This window comes from Carlito syrichta, unplaced genomic scaffold (genome assembly GCF_000164805.1).
Source record: "Carlito syrichta isolate Samal-C Ts95f unplaced genomic scaffold, Tarsius_syrichta-2.0.1 Scaffold307015, whole genome shotgun sequence".
NCBI classification, from domain to species: domain Eukaryota; kingdom Metazoa; phylum Chordata; class Mammalia; order Primates; family Tarsiidae; genus Carlito; species Carlito syrichta.
In genome coordinates, this window is record NW_007251111.1 from 516,772 (window position 1) to 534,986 (window position 18,215).

Here is an 18,215-nt window from a genome sequence, read left to right on the forward strand (position 1 = left end):
AGAGTGACTGCAGACAGGGCACAGTGGCTCCTGCTTATAATCCCAGCACTTTGGAAGACAGGAGGACTGCTTAAGTCCAGGAGTTCCAGACAACATAGCAAGATCATGTCTCTACACACACACACAAAGTGAGTCATGTGTGGTGGTCCACACCTGTAGTCCCAGTTACTTGAGAGGCTGAGGTCAGAGGATCACTTAAACCCAGAAGTTTGTGGTTTCAGTGGGCCGTGATTGTGCCACTACACTCCAGCCTGGGTGACAAAGTGAGACTCTGACTCAAAAAAAAAAAAAGAGCAGTGGGGAGGGGATTATGTTACGTCCCCTCAAACCCAATTGCATTCCCTACTTAACTTTTCCTTGTCCAGATCTCCAAAACGCCTGTGAACACTTCGGTGTCAGCCATCATGAGGGGGAGTGTGACAGAGGGGACGCCTGCGTGGACAGAGACAGCCGTCTTAACTGAGTGTGGTTAAAATAGCTGACCTGGGCAAATCACACAAAAACACATGACCATGTGAACACACTGTTAGGGCCTCTTCTAATGAGAGGCCCCGAAGCTGAAGCTTCATTAATGTCATGATCCATTTGCCTCTGCCTGTCTCTTATTCATTATCATGGGCCTGGCACATAGTAGTTACTTAATAAATACATGCTCAGTAAGGAAAGTGTTGCTTGGCTTCATTCCCCCAGGAGATGGTCCCTTCCTCCAGCAAATCTTACTGCCCTGTTTTCAAGCCAGCACCCACAGAACAGTCGAGTGGGGTTTTTAGAGGCAGGTAGGGTGGGGAGCCTTCCCATCTCTGCGTCGCTGGGCAAATACGCCGATGCCAACACGTCAGCTGCCCTCATTAGCCGTGAAGCTGCCCTAGCTGCCCTCTCCGGGTAATTCTAATTGGCTCCAATCAGGGAGAGCCAGGTCTGGGCTTTATTAGCAGTGACAGCCGCTCCACCGTCAGAAGAGCAGGTAGAAAGGTCACACTGGAAACACCATTTCCAAGCGCAGAGTAATTACAGACCGAACTCATTCCGCCTTCACAGCAATGCGCAGGATTCTGTTTATCCAGCCCTGGTGATAGGGGCCTTCCGGGTTCCGGCTTCCATTTTCTTCTTGGTGTGACGGGGAGGGGGCTGAGGGGGTCCCACATACGTTTTTCTTCACAGCCTTGGATTCAGCAAGCAGAGCAATCTGGATTTCCAAGGGGATGGCTTTAGGGGTCTTCAGCACTGCAGAATCAGAGTATAAAATCCAGGGAAAAGGAGAGTGAGCTGCATTTTTTCTTTTCTTTCTTTCTTTTTTTTGAGGGTGTTGGAGTCTCACTCTGTCTCCCAGGTTGAAGTGCAGTGGCATGTTCCCGGCCACCGCAGCCTCGACCTGCTGGGCTCAAATGATCCTTCTACTTCAGATTTCCAAATAGCTGGAACTACAGGCACGCACCACCCTGCCCAGCGAATTTTTTGATTTATTGTAGAGATGAAGTCTCGCCAAGTCACTCAGGCTGGTCTCAGACCTGTGGGTTTATGTAATCCTCTCACCTTGGCCGCCCAAAGTGCTGGGATTACAGGCGTAAGTCACAGTGCCTGGCCTCTGGTTATTTTTAAATATTTTATGGAGACAGAGTCTTGCTATGTTGCCCAGGCTGGTCTCCAACTCCTGGGCTCCAGCAATCCTCCCAAAGTCCTCGGATTACAGGTGTGGGCCATTGCCCCTGGACTAGTGGGCTGCATTTCTAGAAGAGAGGGAATCACTGGAGGAGCCTGATTTACACGTCCCGGTGACTGAGAACCAAGCACATACCACATTTTCTCACAGCCATTTGGCACAGCCAGCTCCTTCTTGGCCACTCGCTCCCAGAAGCCTTCCCTAACCCTCGGGCGGTGAGTCACTCCCCTCTGCGCTCCGGCAGCACCGGCTCATGTCTCTATTATAGGACTCATTGCACTGTTGCTTATGTATCTGTTCAGCCATCTGTCTTCCAGGATGGACGGTCAGCTCCTGGAGGGCCCTGACCACGTCTCATGCATATTTATATTCTTGGTTGATTCCCTAGCACAGAGCCTGGCACTTGATAAATATAGACTGAGTATCCCAAGGAAGGGAGTGGAAGACATTGGGAATAAGAAGATAGCCAATGTGGGTGCAGTGTTTTAAGGCAGAAACAGCCATGTCAAGGTGGTTATGCTTGGCCTTTGGAATAACACTGGTTCAAATTCCAGTTCCACCACTATTCTAATGAGGATTAGTGTAGGGCACATTCCCAGCAGGGCCTCCAGAATGTTAGGTCAGGCCCGCTGGAGGTGTGGATGTCTGGTGTGCGGTCCCGTGCTATGAGAAAGATGCAAAGAGTTGCACAGAAGTTAGATGAGAAAATATAGTTTATTTTAAAACTAAGTTAGGCAGGGCTCTGTGGCTCAGCCTGTAATCCCAATGCTTTGGGAGGCCGAGATGAGAGGATTGCCTGTGCCTGCGGGTTCGAGACCCACCTGGGCAACTTGGCAAGACCTCATCTCTACAATAAATTAAAAATTAGCCGGGCGTGGTAGCGCTTGCCTGTAATTCCAGCTACTTGGAAGGCTGAAGCGGAAGGATCGCCGGAGCCCAGCAGGTCGAGGTTGCGGTGGCCGAGAGCGTGCCACTGCACTCCAGTCTGGGTGACGGAGTGAGACTCCTACTCAAAAAAAAAAAAAAAAAACTAAGCTAGAAAGAGAGAGAGAGAAGATTCACCTCCCCAGGGCAGGGGAGGGGGCCAAAGCCAGGTAACAAAGAGCACATGGCCACACCACAGCTTAGCAAGGCAATGGCGGCAATGGCCACTCGTGGTCGCGTCCTTCTAATCCTTCCCTTTGGTGGGGGAAGGTCATTAAGTTGGTTGGGTGGTGGTCTGCTCCGCATCATCGAGAAGGGGCAGGTAAGCGCAGGTACTGATGCCAGGTGATGGACAGCAGGCAGATGAGTGACTTAGTCACATGATTGCTGCCATGGTGGTGAGGAGATAAGGGGAGGGGTTTTTCCTGCAAGAGACCTGTCACACGTTTCCAGCTCGTAAGCTCCTTAGCAAAAAGGTGGTCTTATTATCATTTCTATGGCTTCTGCCAGCTAAGGGGTGATCTTTGACCTTCCGCCTTCGACAAGGAACCTGAAAGTTTCTTGGAGATCATTATTGTAAACCATGAATTGAAAAGTTGGGCTGACCTTGTCTTGCCTCTGATGGAGATTTGCTGAGGGGTTGGGGTGGACTGCCAGCTTGGCCTGCTGTAAAATGTCTGAACACTTCCTAAAACCTGCCTCTTGGAAATTTATCTATCTATGTCTAACCTGTGCAAGATTCAAAGTGTCAGTCTAAGCAAAAATGGCTATGCTGAGGCAAGATGTGAACTAAGTTTATTCTAAGTTTTTTGGGATTCCTCCTTTCTTTTTTTTTTGAGTTGGAGTCTCACCCTGTCGCCCAGACTGGAGTGCAGTGGCCGCTCCCGGCACCCGCAGCCCTGACCCACTGGGCTCCGGCGATCCTTCCGCCTCAGCCTTCCGAGTAGCTGGAATTACAGGCACCCGCCACAACACCCACTAATTTTTTGATTTATTGTAGAGATGAGGTCTCGCCAAGCTGCCCAGGCTGGTCTCAAGCCCCTGGGCTCAGGCAATCCACTCGCCTCAGCCTCCCAAAGTGCTGGGATTATAGACTTGAGCCACCGTACTCCGCTAGGGGTTCCTCCTTTCAATTAGGTTTGACTGTACATGATAAAATCCCCCAAACAATAGTGTCTTAAAATCTATTTTTCTTTCATGGACAGGGTTAGAGGGGGGTTACCTCAGGACTGCAGAGTTGGTTCAGCTCTGTGGAGTTCTCGGGGATTCCCTCCCTGCTGTGGCTTTGCGGTTGATGGCCTTGGTCATATCGTGGCTCTGGCCAGCACCCTCTAGCTCCAGCTGTCATTTCTATGTTCCACTAGCAGGAAGGAGGAAAGAAAAAGCTGACAAGTCCAGGGAGTCACACGTACCGCTTTTGCCCCAATTTAGTCCCATGGACGCACCTATCTTCAACAGAGTCTGGAGAATGTGGTCTTAATTCTAGAAGGCCACATGCTCAGCTAAAAATGATGGTCTCTTACTTTATAAGAAGAAGAAATTTGATTTTAAAGGAAAACGGTCTCTCCTGTACTCACTGTGTGACTTTGGGGAAGTGAATCAACCTCTCTCATGGTTAGTTTTGCCTTCGAGAGTTGGAGGAATGCAAACAAATACCCTAGCAAAGAGCTGGGCCTTTTCGAAGTGTTTGGCTATTATTATTATTATTATTATAATACATATTTTTTGAGTTGGAGTCTCACTCTGTCGCCCAGACTGGAGTGCAGTGGCCGCTCCCGGCCACCACAGCCTCGCCTGCTGGGCTCCGGCGATCCTTCCGCCTCAGCCTTCCGAGTAGCCGGAATTACAGGCACGCGCTACCACGCCCGGCTGATTTTTTGATTGATTGTAGAGATGAGGTCTCGCTGCCCAGGCGGGTCTCGAACCCGCGGGCTCAGGCCATCCACTCACCTCAGCCTCCCAAATGCGCGGGATGACAGGCTGAGCCACCGAGCCCGGTGGCTATTATTATTTTTACTTTGGCTGTGGCTAGGTTGGCAGGAGAAAGGTGTCCTCCCCAGGGAGCTTGAGCCCTGAAGTCAGCCTGCCTGAACCTGAGGCCTCACTAGCACCCCTCCCAGCTCTGTGTCTTGGGTTAGTTCCTTGACCTTTCTTAGTCTTCTCATTTATAGAAAGGGGACTGTGAGAATCCTTTCTTTAGCGGTTCATTGTGAGGATGATTTGAGATACCGAATGAAAAGCATTTAGCAGAGTCCTGGCAATAAATACTGTGTCGGTGTCGGCTTCTTCTATGATTATAGTCAAGAGGAGCCCTGAGTGACCTTGAGGTTGACCATGAGGAGAATGCTGGAGAAGCTTCCACAGGATTCTGCCCGGCCACCAGACGCCAACATTCGACTCATTCTAAGGGGCGGGACCGATGCTGTGACCAGGAGGCAATAAATTAACTTGGCCCGCAGTGACTTTTTGATTTCTCTCCAAAGGGAGCTGACCTTAAATGCAACGGGAAAGTCCTCTGCCTTCCCGCTCATTCTCCCAAAGCTGTTAGAAATCTCATCTACAGGGTGCTTTGCCCGAAGGGGCCAGGCAAGAAGCTCCAGCAGGAGGGGTCCTAAAAGCCAGAGGAATTTCTGGCCCCAGGAGGACCTGGGGGGCTATGCCCAGGCCTTGTTTGGGCTGGGACTGCCTGTCCTCTCAGGCAGAAGTTGCAGGGGAGTTGGAAATTAGCCACACTGGAGCTTGAGGCACGAGCAAAACACACTATTTCTCTTTTGCTCAGGCTCCTGGCCTAGGTAGTAAGGCCCCAGAGTGCCCCGGTGTTTACTTTTGCAGACCCAAGGGTCAGAGGCACACGGCATCCCCAGGTAGCTCCTTGTGGGCTCTGCACAGGTGGGACCCTTCTGGCATTTACTCTTCAGGATCACAGGCTGCCTCTCACCTCGGTTCCAGCTAAGCATCTGCCAGGGGTTCCCGAGAGGCAGGAAAAACTGGGTGGGAAAATGGATGCTTGCGGCTTTGCCCTCACTCCCTGGCTCCCAGGCTGCTAGGACATCAGCCCTTCTGCCATGGTAACTGCTCCATCAGTTGCCACGGCCATGGGTGACTTCTGAACAACCCACCTGAACACGGATCTGCTATTCGACACCAGAAAACTCTCTTCTAAGTCAGGAATCTGGCCAGGAGCAGCGGCTCACGCCTGTCATCGCAACACTTTGGGAGACGGAGGCAAGAGGATTGCCTGAGCCCAGGAGTTTGAGATCAGCCAGGGCAACATAGTGAGATTTAATCTCTACAAAAAATAAAAATAATAAGCTGAGGGTGGTGGCTCACACCTGTAATCCCAGCAATTTGGGAGCCTGAGGTGGAAGGAGGTCGAAGTTACAATGAGCCATGGTGGTGCCACTGCACTCCAGCCTGGGTGACTGAGAACCCGACTCAAAAAAAAAATCAGGAATCTGCTGCTTTTCTTCTGCAGTCTGCGGAGGATGTATCACTTGAAGCGAAAAATTGGAAACAACTTAATGACTAAGGAAAGCAGAATGATTGCATGAATGATAGCTCCATCATTTCAAGCAATATTATGGGGCCATTAAAAAATACAATTATGAAGATAATGTGGTGACTTGGAAAAATGTGTATATTACAATATCAAGTGAAAATAAAGAAAATCTCATTTTTGTCATGAGTATGACTGTAAAAACTATAAGTGCATCTGAACAAGGACAGAAAGAAATAGCAGGCCGGGCACAATGGCTTATGCCTATTATCCCAGCACTTTGGGAGGCTGAGGTAGGAGGATGGCTTGAGCCCAGAAATTCAAGATCCGCCTGGACAATATAGCGAGACCCTGTATCTACCAAAAATCAAAAAGTAAGCCAGGCCTGGTGGTGTGTGCCTGTAGTCCCAGCTACTTGGGAGGCTGAGACGGGAAGATCCCGAGCCATTATCGTGCCACTGCATGCCAACTTGGGTAACAGAGTAAGAGAGACCCAACTCTTAAAAAAAAAAAAAAGAAAAGAAAAAGAAACACCAACAGAGAAAAAGTGGGACAGAAGAATTGTGGGTATCATCTTCCCTTTCTTTTACATATTCTGACATCTATTTCTGATGTTTGTGCACTAAGAAAATCATTTTAAAATCTTCCCCACGACCTTACCATGCATTTCTCACCTTCCTCATGAAAAAGGGACTTATTCCCCGCAATCTGCTCGTCGGATTCCTTATTTTGATATCAACTTTTCAATCAATATTCTCAGGAAAAGACATGGCAGTTTTAAGTTGAAAGCAAACCACAGATGAACTGGGTCCCCTAGTCAATTCTCCTCTCTGCAGGTGGTGACAGATGAAAGGAGCTCCTTGAGGGCCACAGTCCCGCCCCAGGCGGCAAGGCCTGTAAACAACTTAGAATTCTTCAGGTGCACCGCATTTGGATTTCAGGATCTCCTAGAGCTGGCTCACCCAAAGGAGACAGTTACTGTTCTGCTCCAGGCACAAAGAGGATCGAAAGTTCTTGACTCTTGGATTTGGCTGAGTGAGCAGGAAAAATAAGAAACCATCACTTAACAATGCCCCAGAGTTTCAGGAGCGACTTTAACAGCATTCTTGCCACCAAAAGCCTTGGTGTAAACCTGAGCATCACACTCAGCCCCTCTCCAGATTAAGGGATTGTAGGCTTGGTATGATGTCTCAATCTGTAACTTTAGCACTTTGGGAGGCCCAGGGGGGAGGATTGCTTGAGCCCAGGAGTTTGAGACCAGCCTGGGCAACATAGCAAGACCTGTCTCTACAAGAATAAAAATTTAGGGCAACCCATTCTGGTCCCCTCCCACTGTGGGAGCTTTTTTCTCCTCTCAATAAATTCTGCTTTCTCAAAAAAAAAAAAAAAAAAAAATAATAGCCAGGTTTGATGGCGCCGGCTTGTAGCTCCAGCTTCTTGTGAGGCTGAGGCACAATCATGGCTCAATCATAGCTTCTTGTGAGGCACAATCATAGCTTCTTGTGAGGCAGTGGCACAATCATGGCTTACTGCAGCTTCAACTTGGAAGTTCAACTTGGAAGTTGAAGCTGCAGTAAGCCATGATTGTGCCACTGCTCTTCAGCCTGGCTAAAAGAGTGAGACCCGACTCTTTTTGAGAGACAGAAAAACATGGGAGCAGTGGAGCTGAGCATTTTGCAAGTCAGAAGCAGAGTCCATTGGAGAGAACTTGGGGATCTGGAGTTAGAAAGTCTGGATTGGCCAAGGCTTGGCCAGTCATGAACAGCACGACTGCAGGCTACTAGCTAGTTAGTCTCAGCTTCCTCATCAATAAAATGGGGACAATATTCTACTCAAGTGAATTTTTGTGACAACTCAGTGAACTTATGAGAAAAAGCTTTGTAAATTGTAAAGCACAGGTACCAGTCTGCTAGGGTTGCCATAATAAAATTTCACAGACGAGGTGGTTTAGACAACAAAGATGTACTTTCTCACCATTCTGGAAGCTCGGAGTCTGAGACTGAGATGTCAGCAGAGTTGGTGTCTTCTGGGTCCTCTCTCCTTGGTTCATAAATGGATACTACCTCTCTGTTTTCACGTGGTTTTTTCTCGATGTGCATTTTCTCTTTCTTTTTTTTCAGTCAAGGTCTCGCTCTGTCACCCACGCTGGAGTGCAGTGTCATGATCGTGGCTCACGACAACCTTGATCTCCTGGGAGCAAGCGATCTTCCCATCTCAGCCTCCTGAGTAGCTGAGAATACAGGCGTGCACCTCCCTGCCTGGCTAATTTTTGCCACCACGCCTGGCTTGTTTGTTTGTTTGTTTGTTTGTTTTCAGTCACAGTCCCACTCTATTGCCCAGGCTGGAGTACAGTGGCACACTCACGGCCCCTGAGGCCTCTACCTGCTCAGCTCAGGCCATCTTTTCCCCTCAGCCTTCCAAGTAGCTTGAACTACAGGCATGTACCACCACACCCAGCTTTTTTTTTAAATTATTTTTTATTATTATTGTAGAGATGAGGTCTCACCAAGTTGCTCAGACTTGTCTCAAATCCTTGGACTCAGACGATATTCTCGTCTCCACCTTTCATAGTGCTATTTAAAAATTTTTCTTGCCGGCTCGGTGGCTCAGCCTGTAATCCCGCGCCTTTGGGAGGCTGAGGTGAGTGGATTGCCTGAGCCCGTGGGTTCGAGACCTGCCTGGCAAGTTTGCCACTAACCTTCAGTTTATGAAAAACAGAATTTCTGCAATGTGCAATAAAGTGAAGCAAAATAAAAACAAATATGTCTGTATTTGGAGAGTTTTTAAAGAAGCAATTAAGTTAAAATGAGGCCATTAGGTAGGCCCTGATCTATATAACTGAAGTTTTTATAAGAAAAGGAAACTAGGGCTGGGAGCAGTGGCTCACACCTGTAATGCCAGCACTTTGGGAGGCCCAGGTGGTGAACTGATTGAGCCCAGGAGTTTGCAACAAGCCTGGGCAACATAGCGAGACCTCATCTCTACAAGAAAAAAATTTTTTTTTTTTGAGTTGGAGTCTCACTCTGTCGCCCAGACTGGAGTGCAGTGCTCCTGGCCACCGCAGCCTCAACCTGCTGGGCTCTGGTGATCCTTCCGCCTCAGCCTTCCAAGTAGCTGGAACTACAGGCGTGCGCTACCACGCCCGGCTAATTTTTTGATTTATTGTAGAGATGAGGTCTCACCAAGTTGCCCAGGCGGGTCTCGAACCCGCGGGCTCAGGCAATCTACTCATCTCAGCCTCCCAAAGCGCAGGATTACAGGCTGAGCCACCAAGCCCGGCCTGATGTGTCACTTTTTGATGTAATTGTTTTGGGGCACCCTGAACCACACCATATAAGATGGTGAACTTTAATCAATAGACACAGGCCGGGCACAGTGGCTCATGCCTGTAATCCCAGCATTTTGAGAGGTAGAGATGAGAGGATGGCCTAAACCCAGGGGTTCAAGACCAGTCTTGGCAATTTGGTGAGACCTGTCTCTACAATAAATAAAAAAATTAGCCGGGCATGGTGGCATACACCTGTGGTTCCAGCTCCTTGGAAGGATCACCTAAGCCTAGCAGGATGAGGCTGCGGTGGCCCCCGAGCATGCCACTGCACTCTAGCCTAGGTGATAGAGTGAAACTCTGACCCAGAAAATAAAAACAAAAAAACGTGTGTGCTCTGGGTGTTCACCAGATGGCCATTCCCCCTCTCTCTCCCTCTCCTTTGACCTCCCTATTCCCTGAGACTCGACGATATTGAAATTAGGCCAATTAATAACCCTCATATGACCGGTAAGTGTTCAAGCACAAGGAAGAGTCACACATCGTTCGCTTTACATCCCAAGCTAAAAACAATTCATCTTAGTGAGGGAGGTACATTGAAAGCAAGACAGGCTGAAAGCTAGGCTTTCTGTGCCAAACATTTAGCCAAGCTGTGAATGCAAAGGAAAAGTTCTTGAAGGAAATTTAAAGTCCAACTTTGGTGGACACACGAATGAATGAAAAGAAAGCAAAGCAGCCTTCTTGCTGATTTGGAGAACGTTTAAGTGGTCTGGATAGAAGATCAAAGCAGCCACAACATTCCCTTTAGCCAAAGCCTAATCCAGAGCAAGGCCTTCCCTCTCTTCCATTCTATGAAGGCCAAGAGAGATGAGGAAGCTGTAGAAGAAAAGTCGGAAGCAGCCGGGCTCGGTGGCTCGGCCTGTCATCCCGCGCCTTTGGGAGGCTGAGGTGAGAGGATTGCCTGAGCCCGCGGGTTCGAGACCCGCCTGGGCAGTGAGACCTCATCTCTACAATAAATCAAAAATTAGCTGGGCGTGGTAGCGTGCGCCTGTAGTTCCAGCTACTTGGAAGGCTCAAGCGGAAGGATCGCCGGAGCCCAGCAGGTCGAGGTTGCGGTGGCCGGGAGCGGCCACTGCACTCCAGTTTGGGTGACAGAGTGAGACTCCAACTCAAAAAAAAAAAAAAAAAAAGAGAAGTCAGAAGCTAGCAGAGGTTGGTTCATGAGGTTTAAGGAAAGGAGCCATCTCTGTAACATAAAGTGCAAGGTGAAGCAGCAAATGCTGGCAGAGAAGCCACAGCAAGTGATCCAGAAGGTCTAGCTGAGATCATTAATGAAGATGGCTACACTGAACACTCAGTATTAATGAAACCACCTTATATCTGAAAGAAGACGCCATCCGGAACCTGCACAGCCAGGGAGCAGTCAATGCTTGGCTTCAGAGCTTCAAAGGACAAACTGACTTTCTTGATAGGGGCAAATGCAGATGGCGACTTGAAGGTGAAGCCAATGCTCATTTGCCATTCCCAAAATCCTAGGGCCTTTGAGAATGATGTGAGGTCTACTTGGTCCGTGCTCTAAAAATGGAACAACAAAGCCTGGATGATAGCACATCTGTTTATAGCATGGTTTACTGAATACAGTTGATCCTAGAACAGTGCAGGGCTTACACCCAAGAAGTTGAAATTTGTGTATAATTAGCTGAGTGTGGCTGTTCATGCCTGTCATCCCAGCAATTTGGGAGGCAGAGACAAGGGAATTGCCTGGGCCCAGGGGTTCAAGACCAGCCTGGGCAACTTAGTGAGAGAGACCTCATCTCCATGATGAATCAAAAAATTAGCCGTGTGTGGTGGTGCTCACCTGATTCCAGCTACTTGGAAGGCTGAGGTGGAAGGATCATCTGAGCCTAGCAGGTCGAGGCAGCATTGGATGTGAGCATGCCATTGCATTCCAGCCTGGGTGACAGAGTAAGACCCCGACTCAAAAAAAAGAAATTTGTGTAACAACTTTGGATTTCTTCAGAACTTAACTGCTAACAGCCTACTGTTGACCCAAAGCTTTACTGACAATAAAAAGTCAATGAACACATATTTTGTATGTTATATGTATTATGTACTGTATTCTTTTTTTTTCCCCTTTTAGTTGGAGCCTCATTCTGTCACACTCAGACTGGAGTATAGTGACATGCTCACGGCCACCACAGTCTCGACCTACTGGGCTCAGGGGATCCTTCTGCCTCAGCCTCCCTAGTAGCTGGATCTACAGGTACATGCCACCATGCTGGGCTAAGTTTTAAAATTTATTATGAAGACAAGGTCTCGCCAAGTTGCCCAAGCTGGTCTCAAACCCCTGGACTCAGGCCATCCTCTTGCCTCCGCCTCCCAAAGTGCTGGGATTGCAGGTATGAACCACTGCACCCAACCTTATGTACCGTCTTCTTACAATAAAGTAAGCTAAAGAAAAGCAAATGTTAAGAAGACCACAAGGAAGAGGAAATATATCATCATACTTTTCTTCATACTTGCTGTCCTCAAGTTGAGTAGGCTAGGGAAGAGGAGGAAGGGGAGGGGGTGGTCTTGCTGTCTCACAGGTGGCAGAGGCGGAAGAGGTGGAAGGTGATGCAGGTGAGGCAGCCATACTCAGTAGAAATTTTATTGAAAAAAATCCATGAAGGCCAGGCTTGGTGGCTCAAATCTGTAATCCCAGCACTTTGGGAGGCTGAGGTAAGAGGATTGCCTGAGTCCAGGGGTACGAGTCCAGACTGGGCAACTCGGTGGGACCTCGTCTCTACAATAGATCAAAAATTAGCTGGGCATGGTGGCACACGCCTGTGGTCCCGGCTACTTGGAAGGCTGAGGCGGAGGGATCGCCTGAGCCCAGCAGGTCGAGGCTGCGGTGGCCGTGAGTGTGCCACTGCCCTCCAGCCTGGGCAACAGAGTAAAACTCCGACTCCAGAAAAAAAAAAAACCATTTGTAACTGCTGCTAGTCGGAAGCGTATATTCAGGGCAATTTGATCTTTGCTTCCGTAGTGCAGTCCTCAAACTTGGCCCAAATAAGCTGTCTACTTTCACCAGTTCTGCTTCCATCCTTTCCTTTAGGTCAACATTTGGAACTGCTGCAATCTCATGATCAAACCTGAAAGGATGAAGCGTTGCTTCTTATAGATAAGCAGAAAGAGTTTCTTGGGATGGAATCTACTTCTGGTGAAGATGCAGTGGACACTGTTAAAAAGACAACAAAGATTTAGAATATTACATAAACTTAACTCAGTGGCAGGGCTTGAGGGGATTGAGTCCAGTTTTGAAAGCAGCTCTACTGTGGGTAAAATGCTATCAAACAGCATCTCATCCTACAGAGAAATCTTTTGTGAAAGGAAAAGTTAGTCCATGCGGCAAACTTCATTGTCTTATTTTAAGAAATTGCCACAGCCACCCCAACCTCGGCAGTCACCCCCCTGATCTGTCAGCAACCATCAACATGGAGGCAAGATCCCCCACCAGCAAAATATTACTATTCACTGAAGGCTCAGATGATCACTAGCATTTTTTTAGCAATAAAGTATCTTTTAATTAAAGTAAGTATTCTCTTTAGACATAATGCTATTGCACACTTGATAGACTACAGCATACCGTAAACATAGCTTTTTTTCTTTTTGAGTCGGAGTTTCATTCTGTTGCCCAGGCTGGAGTGCAGTAGCACAATTATGGCTCACTTGCAGCCTTGACCTTCTGGGCTCAGGCAATCCTCCCACCTAAGCCTCCTGAGTAGCTGGGACTACAAGTGTGTGCCACCCTGCCTGGCTAATTTTTTGAAATTTTTTTCTGTAGAGACAAGGTCTGGCTATGATGCCCGGACTGGTCTCGAACTCCCAGGCTCAAGTGATCCTTTCAGCTCGGCTTCCCGGGATTACGGGCATAGAAGCCAATGTGCCTGGTTAAATATAACTTTTATACGCACTGAAAAACAAGAAAATTGTTGTGACTCGCTTAATTGTGATGTTAGATTCACTGCAGTGGTCTGAAGCCAACCCCACAATCTCTGAGGTACACCTGTAGTCATATTCTCAGGCACCCGGGTTTGGGATTTCAACACACATTTGGGGACACAGTTCAGCCGTAACAGCACAATATAAATTTGTTTCTGGACTTACCCGGGCTGGCCCGTGATGGACATTTACAACACAGTAGGAAACAGTCTTGTGGACCGTTTTCCATTACAGCATCATGGGGAGAGGTAGTAGGAGAGACCTGCCAAAGCCGGAGCTTATTCCCTGCTGCGACAGGCTGGTATCTCCTGAAGCCCTGGCAGCCACCGACCGCACTCAGCAAATAGACGAGCCGTCTTCCTTCGGGCTGGGAATGCTTTTCTGCAGGAAAGGCGTTATCAAATACTTAACAGCTACCAACTCAGGGGGAAACAGGTGTGCGTGGACTGTGGCTGTCTTGTCTCTGTTTACATGTGTCTTCTGGAACGCTCTTTAAGGAGTTTTCCCTGTTGAAGGAAAAAAACAACAGAGGCCAGGTCACTTTTCTTCCAAGTCCTTCGCAGAGCATTTACTTTCACCTGCTGGGCAGGAGTCTCCACAAACATTGATCAGTGACCTGTTTGGTGCCTGGGGCTGTACTGGTCCTGGAAGGAATGGACTGCTTCCATGGGCCTGTTTGGTAAACAGACACTGCTCAACTCTCCAGGAGAAGAAAAAGCCTGTAGGCTCAGGGGCCAGGAATGTACTAGTTCCCGCAGAGCAGAAGGCCCTCGTCAGGAAGATAGGCCGTTTGGAGCTACTATTTTTTTTTTTCTTTTTTTAGAGAGGAGATTTTGCTAAGTTGTCCAGGATGGTCTTGAACTCCAGGGCTCAACAATTCTCTCACCTCGGCCTCCCCAAGTGCTGGGATGACAGGCATGAGCCACTGCCACCTGGCCCATGTTATTTTTTGACTTTGGCTCTTTATGGATGTAAGGAAGAGACATGCCCAAGTTACCTGCAAGCCATCCCTGAATGACACAGAAGCCCATCCTCTCAACATTGCTGGGTTCCGGTGCTACCAAGGTGGTGGGGAGAGGGCTCAGTAGTTCATTGCTCGTCATGGAAACAGGATTCCTTTTTTTTTTTTTTTTTTTTGAGTTGGAGTCTCACTCTGTCGCCCAGACTGGAGTGCAGCGGCCACCGCAGCCTCGACCTACTGGGCTCTGGCGATCCTTCCGCCTCAGCCTTCCAAGGAGCTGGAACTACAGGCTCATGCTACCACGCCCAGCTATTTTTTTATTTGTGGTAGAGATGAGGTCTCTCCAAGTGGCCCAGGCGGGTCTCGAACCCGCAGGCTCAGGCAATCCACTCACCTCAGCCTCCCAAGGCGCAGGATTACAGGCTGAGCCACCAAGCCCACTCGGGATTACAATTTAAAGCCGATAGATTTGCCTTCTTTCTGAATACCTAGAATTTTTTTTTTTTTTTTGAGTCAGAGTCTCACTGTGTTCCAGGCTGGAGTGCCGTGGTGCTCGCGGTCACTGTGAGTTTGGGCTACGTTTTTTTGGTATAATTTTTTCCAAGTCAAGTGAGATCTAGAAGTAGAGATGCTGTATTTTGGCTTGTATAAAGATTTAAGGATGGGTATAGGTGGTGAAATGTGATTGGAAAGATCCTATTAAGTTAGAAAATATGTGGGCCTGAGAGGGGCGATTTAATCCGAGGTAATATGCAATAGTATTAAGTTCTATTGCTATTGTAAAACCTAAGATGGTAACCATGAGTGTCGTACATCTTAGATGCAGGGATATGGTTATTTGAGGAATCGTTACAGAGGTAATATTATTAGAAAGAAGGAATCCTGCAAAGACGCTACCTACTGCTAGGCATTTGATTGACTTAATTAGAAGGGGGCTATTTTCGTTAATGGTGATTAAGGTTGAGAAACAGGCCATCCTAAGTGCAAAGAAGATAATGTGGGTACTGTAAACAGCTGTTAGGGAGGTGGTGATTAGCGTAATTAAGAGAGCTCAGGCCTTGGTGTGCAGCACACTGGAGGTCTCTATAATAAGGTTCAGGCAATCCTTCCGCTTCAGCCTCCCAAGTAGCTGGAACCACAGGCACGCGCCACCATGTCTGGCTAATTTTTCGATTTATTGTAGAGATGAGGTCTTGCTATGTTGCCCAGGCTGGCCTTGAACCCAAACCCAGACTTGGCCACCCAAAGTGCTGGGATTACAGGCATGAGCCACCGCCCAGCTGAATATCTAGAATTTTATCCTAGCAGAGAGAGGATCTAGCTGTACCAATTTACCCCCCTTAAAAATGGAGTTCTATTTTGGTTTTTTTTTTTCCCTCCTGCCCTGAGTACCTCCTACTTCTGGGAATTTATCTGTACTTTCCTTTGGGGATTCAGGTGGGGATGACATCATCTCCCCCCTCAGCCCAGTCATTGTGCTTGAGTCTTGTGTCTAATTCTCTGCCAATCATTGTGCCAAAGGCTAGAGGCCAATCAGAGTAGCCCTCTAGCCTTTGGTACAATGATTGGCAGAGAATTAGACACACGACTCAAGCACAGCCAATCAAAATGTGCTACAGGCACCGGCTTTGCCTCCCTCTTAATGAATAAGCTCTAAGGATAGTGGAGCTTCTTCTCCATTGGTACAGTGAGTGGCACAGAGGGAGCTGTCATCATCTGGAGAAAATGAAGCCAGTGTGCAAAGGGGAAGAGCAGAGAGATGGAAAGCTCAGGGCAAGCTTAAAGGTGATGTTTGAGCCCCTGGATCTGTCTCTTCTCTGGTGCAGATGAGTTTCTTGTTTTCCTTGTGCTCCTTTGAGCTGGGTTCTGTCACTTGGATTGGCAGACTCCTGACAGTTGCAGCAGCAGTGTTTGTACAGAGCCTCCTCGGAGATACTCAGTGTTTCTCGTATTGGGCCCACTGTGTTCACCCTTGGCTGGAGCCCTGATTCTCATGAACACTAATTAAGGGCAGAGTGGGGGGACTCAACTCAGAGATCAGGGCATTGCAATTTTGTGCAGAAATTACTGCGTGGGCCACTCCTTCTGGAAGCAAGCTATAGGCAAGAGCGTCATTTAGCATTCTTTTTGTGGTTGTTGAGTTGGGGTCTCACTCTGTTGCCCAGTGCACGATCGTGGCTCACTGAAGTCTCAACCTCATGGGCTCAGGGGATCCTTCCTCCCCCACCTCCTGAGTAGTTGGGACTACAGGAACACACCAACACACCGGAATGATTTTTTGATCTTTTTGTTCAGACGAGTTGCTATGTAGCCCAGGCAGGTCTTGAACTCCTGGGCTCAAGCAATCCTCTCACCTTGGCCTCCCAGAGTGCTGAGATTACAGGCGGGAGCCACCACGCCCAGCCTTATTTAGTATGTAAACCCTTCCCTCTGTGTCTTTGGCCTTTATACTCTGGCTTCTAATCCTTACTTTCTGAGTGTATATTTTCTTTTCTTTTCTTTTTTTTAAGTTGGACTCTCACTCTGTCGCCTAGACTGGAGTGCAGAAGCCGCTCCCGGCCACCGCAGCCTCGACCTGCTGGGCTCTGGTGATCCTTCCGCTTCAGCCTTCCAAGAAGCTAGAACTACAGGCGTGCACTACCACGCCCAGTTCATTTTTTGATTTAGTGTAGAGATGAGGTCTCGCCAAGTTGCCCAGGAGGGTCTCGAACCCGCGGGCTCAGGCAATCCACTCACCTCAGCCTCCCAAGGCTCAGGATTACAGGCTGATCCACCGAGCCCAGCTGGAGTGTATATTTTCAAATCACCCCTTGGTGTCTCAAGAGTATTCCATACACTATGATGTCAAGCACAGGAGGATATTTCCCATGCATTATATGGATTGCTGTGGCTATTTGAACTGCAGAGGTTCTTTTTTTTTCTTTTTTGAGTTGGAGTCTCACTCTGTCGCTCAGGCTGGAGTGCAGTGGCACACTCAAGGCTACTGCAACCTCAATCTGCTGGGCTCAGGCGATCCTTGTGTTTCAGCCTTCCAAGTATCTGGAACTACAGGTGCACACCACCACACCTGGCTAATTTTCTGATTTATTGTAGAGACAAGGTCTCACCAAATTGCTCAGGCTGGTCTTGAACCCCTGGTCTCAGGCAATCCTCTCGTCTTGACCTCCTAAAGTGCTGAGATTACAGACTTGAGCCACTGCGCCAGGCTGGAATGAGGTTCTTTGGTGTTGGAGCAGTATAACCTATCTCCCTAACTCTGCGAATCTGGGTTCCTCAACCCAAGTTACTACCAACCTGCCCCATTTCTCCAAATGAGCCTGTGTGAAATGGCCCACTCACCATTTCACACGCATGTCACTCCAGCCTCAGAAACATCCCGCATGTTTGATTGTCTGCGGGGATGAAAACCTGAGCGAGTCTACTGGAGTATCTCACCAGTGGCAATAACAGTGGGCATTTACGTTTGCTTAGGGATGGAGGTGTAAGACCCACTGAGGGGCAGGGCGCCTCTTCCAGGATTTCCTTTTCTTTTTTTTTTTGAGTTGGAGTCTCACTCTGTCGCCCAGACTGGAGTGCAGTGGCCGCTCCCGGCCACCGCAGCCTCTCCTGCTGGGCTCCGGCAATCCTTCCGCCTCAGCCTTCCGAGTAGCCGGAACTACAGACGCGCGCCACCATGCCCGGCTCATTTTTTGGTTTATTGTAGAGATGAGGTCTCGCCAAGTTGCCCAGGCAGATCTTGAACCCGCCGGCTCAGGCAATCCACTCACCTCGGCCTCCCAAAGCACTGGGATTACAGGCTGATCCACTGAGCCCGGCCGATTTCCTTTTCTTAAGCCTTGAGAGATGAGTGTCTGTTCTGACTCCAAGGTCTGTGTGTGTGTGTGTGTGTGTGTGTGTGTGTGTGTGTGTGTGTGTGTGTGTGTTG